The following is a 12,813-nucleotide window of genomic DNA, read 5'->3' on the forward strand; positions in this document are numbered from 1 at the left end:
GGAAATGTAACTTGACTCTGTCACTGCAATATAATTTTGTTTAATCTAAGTATCATTATGCTCCATGATTTTTAAGAACAATGCCATATAATCAACGAGATACAAATGTTATACATAATGAGGGAGATGGATGTGCAAATGTTTCTGTATACATATATTCACATGTATCCACATGTTTTTGTGTATCTAGACACATGTATATATGTATGTATATAACGTAAGCACAATATAATAAAAATTTAATTAAAAAAAAAGAAAAAGGTTTAAATTAAGTTTTGTACTCTCCAGTCTCTTTTTATAGTTTCTTTCTGTGTATTTGTGTGAATAGAAGAATAAAACACAGCTACTGTATTTGCTCTGGAGATTTCATTATGCCAAGTAAAAATCTAAGCTAATAAAAATGCTTTGCAAAACATGCCTGAGGTCATCCCCAAGTAGACAGTGTTGAGACTACAATGCCAGATTAATAGTCAGGCCAAATGGATCAATTCTTCAAGCTTGTCAAAGATTGCTGATGTCATAGATGATGATTGATGTTAATCAATCTTTATACATTTCAGATAGAAAATGAGCAGAGAAAAAGGTTCTTCCAGAAGTACTGCATATGGAAGATCCCATGAGAAGTTATATGGCAAGTCAGCAGGACCATGGAGGCCTCGTGAATCCCTATAAACATAAAAAAATGTATTATTACAGTGCAAAATTTCAACTGCCTAGCATCATAAGAGGGTGCAGTTTCAGGAAGGTATCTCCCCACTGATCACTGCAATTCTCTCTATTATGACTGTTTTCAGCCCATAGCGCTTACACTCTTCTGATTTTAAAAATCCCCAAACAAATTTTTCATGGAAAAGACAGAGGAGCCAGAAAGCTGAACTGACCGTTTCTGTCTACATCACAACACAGACTGTGTCAGCTGAGAAATGCAGATCATGCTGGTAGAAGACAAGATGTTAGTAATGAGCCAAATGAATCCCTGGTGTGACTTCACTCACTTCATTAGAGTTATCCCCAGGATAAATTTGTCCCAGCACACAGAAGGCTCTAAAAGTTTTGAGCTGAAGAGAACACCAATGCCTGGGAAAATGACAGTCATCCCCTGAATATTTAAACTGGATTGTGAATCTGATTCCAAATTAAGTTTGCAGCTTGCTTTTGATACAGTCTCTTGAATCACTTTTACAGTTCCAGAAAGTGTTGCATGATCCAGCCAGCAACACAGTGCATTAATAAGCAATGAGCTATGCAGTCCTGTCAAAACAAGCTCATTAGTAAGTTGGCTGCTGGGTTTTAGCAACCACTAGCTAAACTTTGGCAATATAAACAGGGGCACCTACAGGGAGGTCCCACAAGCTCTCTGTACTTTAAAAGATTTAAGGACTTACTTTTAAGTATCTAAATATGACCCAGCATCAATTTTCAGCAGTGCAAGTAAAAGTAGTTTTCCGAGTGTCTCACAAAAGCCTTATTACAATAATTAGGTAGAAAGTTTCTTCTCATGTGATTAAAAAAAAATAACCCATAATATAAACTCAAAATGATGCTTCCTGATATATTGTTAGGCTCATGAAACGTGGCTCTAGTTTTTCAGGACTGTAAACAAAGTAAGGCACTTTGATGCTCTGATAATTGGACGGTAATTAGAAGGCCACACAAGTTCATAATATATATGAAGGGCATTGTACATTAAAAGTCCCTGTTTATGAAAAGCTCACTGATCGCTTCTCTAGTGACTCAACAAGCTTGTTGATGAAAATTAGAGCGTACCATGCCTAACTTTCCTTTGCAAGACTACAAGGATACACTCAGACTACCCCAGGCAAACACTAGTAAGCCCTGTCAGACACTGCAGGTAACAAAGAGAACTGCTAGAAATGACTAAAACTTTTGAGTCTAAAGAAATACTTTCCATGGCAGAAGTTCTGAGGGTATTTATTTGTCTTTGTAAATATATATCTAAATACATGTATATTTTTAAAATCCCCTTATACTTGATGAAAATTGATTTATTTATTGCCAGCCTTGGAAATTCAGAAGCTGTAGTTATCCTACTCAGGGGCCACATCCACATACTGACACCATCCTCCCACCATCTTCATCTACGGGTAGACTCCCAGCTTTTTCTGCATCACCAATGAACAGCAGCAGTAACCTGGGTGGCTTTTGAATCTGCTTGCTTGGCCGGGAAGCAGGTGAGCCTTTTTCTTGCCTGCACACTCTGCCTCCACAGCTGCAGCCTTTCCCACCTGAAAATTGCAGTGCCAGTGCTCCACCTATAACCCATCTGGAAAAGAGAGCTCTTTTGCACCATCACCTCCACTGGTAAGTACCTTGCCATGAGGATGTGGCGCTTGCACTATGTGAGCAGACATGGCTTTTCTGAATGCATTAGCTTTGACCTGTGAAGCTCTAATCAGTTTGTTAACTGCCTGCTGTGGAAATCACCTCTCTCCATGAAAAAAATATTTCATCAACCTCAGTACTTTTATTACATTTGTTACAATACAATGGTGTTTTTTGTATATGGACACCAGACATACCTGTCTGCAATAGGAAAACATTTTCTGTAATATATTCTGGTTTGTGATCTTTTCCATGGGGCCTTTCCCACACTATGCTTCTGCAGCGGCAGAGACATGTAAGAACCACTGAGGCAAGAGAACAGGTGAAAATCAGCATCAGCAGATGCCAGATCCTGGCCTTGTATCTAAATGCATACTGTAGATTAGTGTCTACTTCCTAGGACAGATATCTGTAGAAAAAGCAACTGGGCCCTTTTATTTTCACTGAAGTACTCAGATTCAGAAGTAGCAATACTCATTTTTAAAGCAGAAATTAAAAGCACCCTTCTGGGAAAGACAGCAACTATTAATACTACTTTTTAACTGCAGTCCTGGCTGTAATACTGTGATGCCAGCAGTTTTTATCCAATGTCCAAACTGTGTAAATGTATATATATATATATTTTTTTTTCAATGGCTACTAGTGTAAAACCATGTATTTTGTTCTATTATGTAAACTTTCCCATTCAGGTGACAGGCAATTTATTGCAGCACTTCGATGGATTGTAATAGCTGTAGTAACTGTGCAGTTAAGTGCTGTTTCTAAAAAGTAGAACTGGCAAAATATTTAATGAAGCATTTGGCTTTCTGTGAAACGAGATGAGAACACCCTGTTGTATGCCAAATCAATCTGATTTTGCACAATATATCCATTCAAGCAGCAATTCTGGAGGCTGGAGAGCCAGAGGAGCTGAAAGACTAGATTTTCTAGGCTGTAGAGAAAATAGTACTTCCAAATGTAATTTCCAAGTACTAAGAAGTGCCATTTACTGTCAGAGTCATGGATTTGCAGCATTATTCGGACAAAGTCTGTAGAAGCTCTTCAATCTTCGCTGAAAGTCAACAAGAATTTTCTTCAACTTTACTGCTGCTACTATGGGTTTAACACTGTAATATCAATATTTGACACTGCTGATTCCCTAGAAAATGTATATACTGCAATCATACTCTACAAGTGAGACACAGATTGGGTAACTGTTGAGAATGAGCGGCTAGTTCTACATTACATGTGCAAGACTCATGCAAAGCTGTTTTTTGGTTTTTTGGAGGTTTGAGTGTTTTGTTGTTGTTTAATGCTTCTGTTTTTGGCCTGTTTCCACTCCATGCTCAATTTCAAGGCTATTCATTTCCACGCATTTCAAGAGTACAGAACTTGACAGGGGCAATCTTTCATCTAATGTCAGTAAGGAAAATATTACAATTATCACTTCATCCAGACACCAGAAATCCTCTGTAAATTTCTTCCATAAATAGTTGTAATAAAGAGTTGAGCATCATTAAACTCTTAGCACATACCATTCTACTGAAGTAAGAGTTGATCCCAAGTGGGTCCTGGATCCCACAATTATCTCAGATTTCTGGCCCTGAATAATCAGCACAGGGCAGCCTTTCTTCAAGTTTCTTCATACCAGACTTCACTGCATATTGTAGATGTGCCTGGAAAACACTTGCAGAATTCACAAATCTGCTCTGCTCAGTTGAAAAGAAAAGCAGTGAGAAAGCAGCTGAGCTCTGACATCGCCATGTTTTCATTCTGAGAAACAAGTAATAAACTGTTGGTTTTAGAGGCACCACTGTTGTCACCTGCAATGTTACCAGTACTTCTATCACCCTCAGAAGTCTCTCTTTGGCCAAACAGCTATTAAATGACCAAACAGCTATTAAATGACATCATGGGATTGATATTTTTAGATGGTGTCTCAATCCCTTCTGTGATGCTGGAAAATCTTTGCTGATACCAACACAAAAACTGGAAACATTCAGAGGCTAAAGGCTGGAAGAACAAACCTCCACAGCTTGAAATCAAAAGTTAACTTCTGCTGCCAATGGAGCAAGCAGCACCGTGTCCTCTACAGGCAAGCACTGAGCAGTATAGGCAGGGGACAACATGGCAACCTAGAATTAGTACAGAAAATTAGAAACCATTTCTAGATCATGCCTGTGGAACACAGTACTGTGGAAAGGGTCAACATGGGACAACAGCAGCCACCAAGGCTACAATGATGTGAGTGGGCAGTGTAGTGTCTTAGTGTGCGGCAGGAATGAATGCCAGGGAGAAACAAAATACTTGGCACAGGAGGAAATCCAGCCAGCCACCTCCCTGCAAGCAGAAATGACTTGTAGGTGTGCTTCCATCAGCAGACCATGCTGCTAACTCCGTGCATTTTCTTTCCTTAAGAGTATCAGGAAGATTATAAAAAATGGCAAAAACTGTTTGAGGCCAGCAAGAATTGAAGCTATATGAACCCTCTCCAAAGAATTTTCAAGTCAGACAGCTGTTGTGATGAGTATTAATCAGCCACCTTTCAGCTTCAGAGTGTCACAGGGACCGAGCTGGGACAAGGCGGCTGATAGAAATTACAAAGTTACCCTGCAGCAGCAACAGCACTGCAAGCAAGAGGCACCCTGGATTTCAAGCAGGGTGTGACTGAGGCGGTGGATGCAGCAGGGCTGAGCCAACTCCCAGGCACCTTTAGGCAAATGAATAAAGAAAAACAAAATTTTCTTAGCACTGCTACCTCTTGCTCTTTCACAGCTCCTAGGATTCATTTTTGTTGTTGTTGGTTTTCTATTAATTGGAAAAGAGCTGGTATTTTTCATAGTCTCATAAATTTTTAAATAACCCCTGAGCTTAATAAAGTCTTTTCTTCTGCTCCATGTTCATAACACCTGTATTTAATCAAGCCAAATGCTACTTTTCTCCATATTTTGCATGGCTTTCCTGTATGTGTTCAAAAGGACCTGCAATCCCCTTCCTTTGAATCAATCCTTTAACAGTTCTGTGCAAATACCTCCAGTTCAACATTTGTCACTCAAGATAAGAACATTTCTGGATCTGAATTCTAAAAATGAGCCATTGAAGACATATCCATTCCAAGAAGAAGGATGAGTCATCTGGAAAACAGAAGATAAAATATAAAATGTCCTGCAATAATTAAACTTTCACTTCACTGCAGAAAAAACATGGCATTAAAAAGAAAACAAATATGGCTTGCTTTTGAATCCAACTAGCTAACTATATTTTTGAAGAGGTTTAAGGTTCCGCTGTGTTCCAAAACGTGATTCCTTATACTTCTTATAAACATTCCTTACTTCAGTAATCTACAGAAAAAAGTAAAAACTGTATGATCACTTCTAGAGGTCACATTGCTGTGGAACAGCACAGATATTTGCCTCCAGAGGGGACATGTTGCATATGTAAAAGTAAAATTATTGCAAGAAAAATTGCAGGGGAGTGGGCAAAGAAGAGCTCTCAGAAAGAATGAAGTTTCATCTTCTTGCAAATTGCATTTTACTGCGTTATTTTGCACATTAAAGCGGATTCCAAAAAAGCAGAGATGCATGAGTTTCAGGGTATAATTGCCGAGGGAGGCAGCTCATTCCGTCTTTCTGGTACAATTTTAACAGGAAGGTTAGACACAACACAATAAGACTACAAGTCAGTATCAAATAAAAGACGTTGCTGCAAATGAGGCAAATGATGACTCCTTAGAGAAGAAAGATCAAAAGGAAGCAAATGGCAATAATTTAAAGCACTGTAGGAATAAAATTGTTCTTTAAAACATGAATATAACTGAAAAACTAGAATTCAATGCAAAACAAAACAAAATAGTGGCAAGCTGTTCTCTTCCAGAGACATTGAATCGAATGGCTTAAGTATAACTGGAATAAACATCCCAATCCAGAGTAAGGAAGTAAATCACCCGAAGGATACAGAAACATTTCAGAAAATGAAGCTGGAAGAACTTGTGTATCTGTGTGAGATCTGGCTTGGTCTCTGTTCTCCAAACAAGATGTTCCTCAACCTACTGTGAGATGTGGGCAACCAGCACTATTTTCTTTTGGAAAACATAGACCATTCTCCACATACATCCAGGCATGTTACAAAGTTGACGCCAAAACTGCAAATGTGTCGGGGGGAAAAATGGATAAAAATCAGAGGACAAAAGTTAGGAGATGATTACAATGAAAAATTAGCCTACAGTGTTTCCTCAGTCCTGCTTCATACAGTCCAGGTCTGACAATTCAGCTAAATTCAGATTTGCCTTACTTGCAGTCAACAAGTCAAATAAGGGGATAAGGTGCTCCTCATCATAACTGAATGTCTCTGAATTTGACATCTATGCTTTGTTTCTGACACCTAACAACCTTTGTCTGTAGTAACAATGGATTTCTCACTAATACAATTGAAGTGCTTTAGGAATTTGTTTGCTCACTGAATGAATTATTATCGGACAAAAGCAATGACACATCTCCATGCACTCTCACATTTTTCTCAATCACCTGTTTCAGCATTGGCATCTTTCAGTTTAAGCCTAATAATTTCATGAATCATCTCAAGAAAGATCTCAGGCTGTTCTAATTTGTAAGGCAGGGTTTGGGGTTTTTTTCCCAGGTCGTCTATTCTTTCTTTTTTTCCTTTAACATACATTTAAAAAACCCAAAACCTTGCTTGTAAGAAAAACTGTAACACATGAGAAAAAGTTTTATATCCTATCCCATTTTTCCCCACAAACACACATGGTCTGATTTGAATTTCATATTGGTTTAACTTGTACAGTTCCCATTGAATCATGATATACTTTGGTGTGAAATCAAAGCAGGCCTGTAATAGGTAGCATAGCCAGGGGGGACTAGCGAAACTTTAAAAACTTAATATCCATTGTTCATTTCAGTTCATCACTTGCATTATTAGCAGCAGCTGTTCTATTACAAACCACATTTTCCTACCCTTTGGGTATGCGGGGCTGCATCTCTAAATAGCTGCAAATGTTGATGTAGCCTGTTGAGAACAACTGACTGCTGTCTAAGGTTGCTGGAGAATCTTGGCAAGATCCATTTCACCCTCTTTCTTGCAGAGGATGCTCTGTTTGAAGTTTATCCACCTGTTTATTCACCAGTGACTTTAAATATATTCTCTTCAGACAGCAATAGAGCTGCTGCTTCACACCAAAGCTCCAGTTAAATTACTGTTCATCCATATCGCATATAGCTTGGTGGCTCTACCAACGTATTTTCAAAACATATGTCTATGCTATGTTACAATCATTAGTAAGAAACCTTTAGTCATCTATCCTGCAGATGAAACATTGGCATTCCTGCATATGTTTTCAGACAGAGAAGATATTTCTTACAATCATTGTACTATTTTCGCTAGACTAGGTGACATGCAGAAGCAACGAGGGAAACAAGAAAGGGAACTGCAGACCAATGCATTTCTAAAAGACTCCTGAAAATCCTTCAGCCAAGGGAAAAGAGAAAGAGAATTGAATTCAATTCAATTTTGGGGTGAAGATTTGGTAGGCTATTACAAGTGATTATATTTGAATTGTTCTGCTTTGTCCATCTTTAACCTAAGTATTTGCATCTCATGAAAGAAAAATACTCATTGTTTTCTTAAGACATTTCTATTTCCATTTCTAGCCAAACAAATATTATGCCATAAACCACAGACGAATTGTAACTAAAGCAGGGAGATTTAAAACTACATAGACCCCACAAATCTTGGTGAATAATAAGCAAGATATAATAATTATACACCCAGACCATCAAAACCACTGTCATACTTACCATCCATGTTATTATGCAAGCTAACATTTTCTTTCCATTTTTTCCCTCCTAGTTGTCTTTCCCTTCCTTGGCAGAAAGACTTGCTATGCTAGCTCTCAAATTAAAAGTAACATCGCTCTGGAAGGAAACTCCCAGATCACCGAGTGAAAATTCTTGCTGCCATAGATAACTATGTCTGATAATCTCATCCATAAACTGTGCCAGCTCCACCTTATGCTTGCTGGAAGGCATTTCCAGAACCTCACAGCCTTCATAGTCAGAAACTTTCCTCCAGTTTCCAGACTGAACTTTTATTCCTCTTTAGTGCCTTCCCACCCAGATGAATTTGCAGACAACATTCATATATCAGTTCCCAGTTTTCATTCCAACAGATTAAATAAATTCCGAAGCTAGCTCTGCCTGTGAAAAGTACTTCTATTTTTTGGTAACGTTAAGAGGCCCAATTTTGGACAAAAGTTCCTTGCCCTAAGTTTCCTATACCTAAGCAAACCTTTTTTCTCTTTTCATTTTAATAACCTTTCCCAATTCTAACTTAGATGGACTTCCAGCACTATTCCAGCAATACAAGTATTGCCTACCTTGCAAAAGCCAGGTTTATTTGCTCATTAGTTTTTCTCCCAGTGTAGGTTCTCCATTTATATCTAATATCTTTCTGATTTCTAATATCTTTCTGAGTCTAGCTTGGGAAAGAGCTTTCTGATAGTTTGCATACTTCTGACGGAAAGAAATTCCTGGAGTCCTTTGCAGTTAATTCCCAAGTTCCTCAGTCTGGGCTGACTACATACTCCTTTAGTATGTTGGGTTTCCTTTTGAAATTGTTATCCTCCTTCAGTGCAGAAAACATTATGACTGTTCTTCAAACAAAAAACTTCTCTGTTGTCCAAGCTCTGCTTCTGCCTTGGCCTTGAGGGGCGGTATTTTTATGCAGTACCTCCTTCAGTGGACATTTGGTTGTCTAGTATACTACATATCCACAATATTTTACCTGCCCTTGCAGTTTCCGCTTCCTTTTTCTCCCTGCTCTTTTCAAAGTCTTTTGAATTCCAGCATTATCCATATCCAAGAATCTCCAAGATATTATCCAAGATAATATCATTATCTAAGAACTCTTTCAAATATAATTTCCTAAAAAAACCCATACTTTCCTCAGGTAACCCCTCAAGGACTATATTAGCCTGCTGCTTATTCACACGATCAATATATAAAACGTCAAGCACATGAAACAGCAAGTAAGTTCTGTAGCTCACTGCTCTTTGGGTTCTCTCAGTCACTAGTCACTTGGATTTTTAATACTCGCCTGTCCCATTCAACAGTTGAATATTCATTAGCAGCAATTAAAGACAGGAAACCTAACTCTCTTAGCTACAAGGCCTTTGACCTCTCACCACACACAAATACAAAACTACCTTTAAACCACAAATAACAACTAGACCTTCTCATTAAGAACTACGATCAAACCAGTGAACCTACAAATGATGAAGTGCAACCTAATAAACCACTAACAAAAAATGCCAGTTAACTTACCCCCAAAATACAAGAACGTCTTTATCCTCCCCCAAGGCCAACTCCCATCCAGACACCGCTATTTACTGTGCTCCCATCAGTGGGTTCTTTTATGCCTTGGAAAACCCAAAGTGCAACACGAAACACCCAAAACTGTTGGGGGTTTTGATAGAATGCTTCATTAGATGAGTACCTTCATATTTCTATCCAGATTTTCAACTACATCTCAAAAGCAAGCACAAGAAATACTGTGGACTCAGTAGTGCAACTGTATGATAAAAGATATTAGTAAGATGATGGTAACTGACTTTTATAACAACCATAGGTTAAACAAGGACTGTGTTACCATTACAGAGAGAAAACAGGAAACTATGTAACATCTTTGTGCATACAAATGAGAAAAAAATAACCTAAGGCCCATTTTGTTTATTTATTATTGCCATCTAAGTCATTATGAGGTGCTGTGACGTTCCATAGAAAAGCCACATAGTGCAAATGTCATTAATTCCTTTTCCTTCCGAATCCAAAATTAAGAACATTAAAATGCATTAAATACAAGACATTATAATTTAAAGAGAGATTTTATAAAGGCTCTTTGGTAGTCAAGACTATATTGATATTTCCATTCTATCTTTTAAGTGCTTATAAATCAGCCATAAATGCTGGTCGTTTTGGAATCTGATATCCAAGTTTTCAAGCCACAACCTATCATTCATTCTATCTTTTCCTGAAAATGTGATTCAGATCAATCTTTCAGCTGGGTGAGGTGAGCTTTTGGATGCTGTTAATCTGAAGCGGTGTGCCAGAAGGATAGGAAAATGCATTATAATGAAGTTTTAATGTAAAACAGAACTCTTGCTGATTTAAAATAATGCTCTTTGTAGTTTTCTTTGCAAGAAAAAAAAACAGAATCCAAATAAATTACTATAGTTTCTCAAGCTACAATATACATTTGCAGGTTTTGAAAACAAATTAAGAGCCAAGCCAGTAAAATGGTGAGGACGTCTTCAGCTTGCATAACTGTTTCTCAGCTTCCTAGCTGCTACAGCTCCTACAGCTCCAACAGCTCCTACAGCTACATGAAGAGCTCTGTATAAGTCAAGGCAGGCTATGCATCCTCAGAGCACCTTTACTTTGCCTTGTGTTGCCCTGCATTTAACAGTCACCAGTGTTACTTCCCAGTGGCTGGTCATTTTATAGCCAGGCTTCTTCACATTTTGAACCACTCTACAGGGTGGAGAGAAAGAGTGGTGTGAAGACTTGTCTTTTCAAGCTCCAAACAGGCTGTTACAGCAGATCCAGGAGTAAAGGTGTGTTGGATGGATTCAAAACCATATAACAGCAGTTGAGAGAAGACTAGGGCCAGCTGCAGTATCCTTATCTGTTTGTCTCCTTTATTGTGCTGCTCATAGACGTGCTCAGTTATATGGGAAAAACGATCTTACCGGTACTTGAAAAGCAAAAGCCACAGATGTATCTGCAGCTGGGAAGAGGACATTTGTATCACCCAACTCAGCTTAGAGAGACATTTTGCAGCCTGACAAACACACTAATTCTTAGGGGATCCTGTTCATTTCTTTACAGTGGACCTCAGGTCAAAAATCACGGGGCAAGAAAGGGACTGAAATCAAACAAAACCTTCTGTCTCACTAAAACTTGTGTGCTTGTTAATATTCTTTCTATAATTACTATATATTACTGTTGGCATTAAGAGGCCTCCAAATGCATTTGGTCTCCACTGTGCTCAGTGCTGCCTGCACATAATGAAAAAAGGGCCATGGCCAAAGAGCTTACATTTCAAATCCACTGATCAAAGTATATACCAGCAACAATACTCAAACTTTCAAGGCTTATTAACATCAGAAAAAAAAAAAATTAAAAAACCTTCCAGAACTAAGCAAGATGATCTTTTGACTCTGAATCTGGATTAGTATTCAGTTTGGAAGGAGAAATGTGTTTTAATAAAGTCAAGAACACTTTCTGCTCTCTGTGGAGGCATGCATTGAAGTGATTAAAGAATGGCTCTGTGGGATAGCTAGCTTTCAACTGAATAGGTGAAGAATCTTATTCTGAGATCTTTTGAAAGAGAACAGCAGCTTGGATAAATTGATTATATTTTTCACAAAAATATAACACCACAGTTAATTAACAGATTGTGACACACAAAAAAAGAAAAAAACATGTATGAAAAATAATACAGTTTCAGGACAATCTTCAGAGTTTTTTATAATCTCCATTTGTAAATATCATGTTTATTTTATAAATATGCCAATATGGCCCTAAGAAATGCTGATCTGTAGAACTGGTCAAATTATTATTGAGGATATGCTGTCTCGTTTATAGTCTTTTTTTCCTGTTTGCAGTTTACTCTTGACATAGTTTTGATAAATAGTAGTTTATCTATGTACATTTCATAAACTTTTTTTTTTTTTTTTTGTCTTTAGATCATTTGAGGTATTCAGTTGTTTACTGTTTCTCTTTCTTGCCTGGATGACTGTTTGTGTTGAATAGTTTTACTATTACCTTGCAGCTATGAAGTGAGTTTTCAAGGTTGGAGAAGTGGTTATATTGAGAAAGGCTAATCAGCCTTCACAAGATTTTTTTTCCTAGAAGAAAAAAACTAAATTCAGGTGTTACAGAAAGGTGCAAGAGCTGCTTAGAACACAGAATCCTCTTTCCACAGGACAATGCCTTCAAATCCCTTCAGGTCACAAGGATCTGTGTATGTCCATTTTATTTAAATATTCTCTACCCTGCTCGTCCTACAAGGGTAAAGCTTCCTTGCTCTGAACTTTCCCCTTGGTCCCAAGGACATGGGACTCTCAGTCTTACCTGTGAAGACCATAGTGAAGAAGACATCAAGTACCTCAGCCTTTTCTGTGTCTTCTGTCACCAAGTCAGCAGCAGGTTCACATTTTCCATAGTCTTCCTTTTGCTGCTAATATACCTGTAGAAGCCCTTCTTGTTGGCCCTCACATTCACCATCACATTCAGCTTCAGATGGCCTTGACTTTCCTAGCCCCATCCCTACTTGTTTGAACACTGTCTATATTCTGTATCTGTGATTTGACCCTGCTTACAGCTTATGTATTCTTCCTTTTTTATATCTGGGTTTATCAAGGTGCTTCTTGTTCATCCATGCAGGCTTCCTGCAACTTTTGCTGGCTTTCCTGCTTGT

This window comes from Strigops habroptila, chromosome 7, assembly GCF_004027225.2.
Source record: "Strigops habroptila isolate Jane chromosome 7, bStrHab1.2.pri, whole genome shotgun sequence".
Lineage (NCBI taxonomy): Eukaryota > Metazoa > Chordata > Aves > Psittaciformes > Psittacidae > Strigops > Strigops habroptila.